This window comes from Aplysia californica, unplaced genomic scaffold, assembly GCF_000002075.1.
Source record: "Aplysia californica isolate F4 #8 unplaced genomic scaffold, AplCal3.0 scaffold01586, whole genome shotgun sequence".
Lineage (NCBI taxonomy): Eukaryota > Metazoa > Mollusca > Gastropoda > Aplysiida > Aplysiidae > Aplysia > Aplysia californica.
The window spans coordinates 1369-3223 of record NW_004798856.1 but is presented as its reverse complement, the minus strand read 5'-3'; the positions used below and the strand labels follow the sequence as shown (position 1 = coordinate 3223).

At 52.0% G+C, this 1855-nt stretch overlaps 1 protein-coding gene across 1 annotated transcript in view; it reads right to left on the bottom strand.

Moving 5' to 3' along the window:
* Window positions 1–1628, bottom strand: part of LOC101861558 (bromodomain-containing protein DDB_G0270170) — a 27318-nt gene extending 25690 nt beyond the window's left edge. The window contains exon 1 of the mRNA XM_005113066.3: window positions 1186–1628. The gene's annotated coding sequence lies outside the window, so the exon portion shown is untranslated. The remainder of the gene's footprint in view (window positions 1–1185) is intronic.
* Between the last annotated feature and the right edge of the window lie 227 nt (window positions 1629–1855).

The following is a 1855-nucleotide window of genomic DNA, read 5'->3' as shown; positions in this document are numbered from 1 at the left end:
CCACGCCACATCACGCCACCAACTCAACAACACAACATCCACGCCACGTCACGTCACCAACTCAACAACACAACATCCACGCCACATCACGCCACCAACTCAACAACACAACATCCACGCCACGTCACGTCACCAACTCAACAACACAACATCCACGCCATATGACGCCACCAACTCAACAACACAACTTCCACGCCACACCACGCCACCAACTCAACAACACAACATCCACGCCACACCACGCCACATCACGTCACGCCACCAACTCAACAACACAACATCCACGCCACATCACGCCACCAACTCAACAACACAACATCCACGCCACATCACGCCACACCACACCACGCCACCAACTCAACAACACAACATCCACGCCACACCACACCACGCCACCAACTCAACAACACAACATCCACGCCACACCACGCCACATCACGTCACGCCACCAACTCAACAACACAACATCCACGCCACATCACGCCACACCACACCACGCCACCAACTCAACAACACAACATCCACGCCACACCACGCCACATCACGCCACGCCACCAACTCAACAACACAACACCCACGCCACACCACGCCACATCACGCCACGCCACCAACTCAACAACACAACATCCACGCCACGCCACGCCACCAACTCAACAACACAACATCCACGCCAAACCGGGGGGCTCTCGTGGCCCAGATGTTAAGGTGTTCACCTCTCTTTCAAAGGTCCCGGGTTCGAATCCAGCGGAAAAAAATTCCTTTTCTAAAATTGTTTTCTTTCACCTCCTTTCCTGCTGTTCTCTAACAATGTTCTGTCGTCTGCTTTCGTCTCCACTTTCTACCCCCATCCCCTCACCTCCTTTGGCCCCTCCCATCCTCTGGGATCCTCACTCTATCTGCAGCCTTTCTACTGCTACTCCTTAGCTTCCTTTTACTGCTGTCTTTCAGCCACACCCCTGATCTTCTTGTTGAACAGATCTACGCCTAGGCTAACAGCGGAAAATCTCGGAGGTCCCGTGTGCAAGTTGCGCATGTTAAAGATCCCTTCGTGGTCTAAAATCAATAAGAGTATGCTTCGGTCGCTAGCAGGGCAAAATTCAAAATTTCCTACCAACTGAAAAAGTATAATGTGTCCCGTGCTCATATCACCTTATTATGCAGTCGCGAGCGCCGTAAAACACTTACCAAAAAACCCCACCAAAACAACAAAAAAAACCTCCACACCACAGAATCAACTCAACTACACACACAAGAGTTCCGTGAAGCACTTCCTGAACACCCGCCTACCCACAATGCCGCGACTGAGCGCGGGGCAGACGAGAGCCGGTTATAAATAGAACAGCGCGGTCCTTGAGCGGAAGCCACAAAGTCGAACAGCCTCGGCCGCCGCGCTAACAACTTACTGACAAGTTCACGAGAACTCTTCAGCGAACGGAGGGAGAGAGAAATCCTGTCACTCGCTGCTGCCTTCCCGCTGGCGCGAACACGGAGACGGGTCGTCTGCTTACGTACTGCCCGCGGTCCGGCGTGCGGTGAGGGGGACGTCGTGGGGTGTGTGGGATTAACGCGCAGCTGTTGTTTTAACCGGTCAGCTCAGGGAGCCTCATGACGTGCGGGTAACGGTGGTGAGAGGTGGCGGATTAACTCTCTACATACACACTCACATACATAACTCTCTCTCACACACACACACACCTCTAAAAAGTATAGGCTTATCTCTTGTAAAACATATAATCTTCGGCACTTACATGACCTTATTGTGTTGCAAGAGCCCTAAAACTCTTACTAAAACTAAAACTAAAACTAGCCTTGGTGGCCAGCCACCTAAACGATCAAAACTGGGTCGAATGAGCGC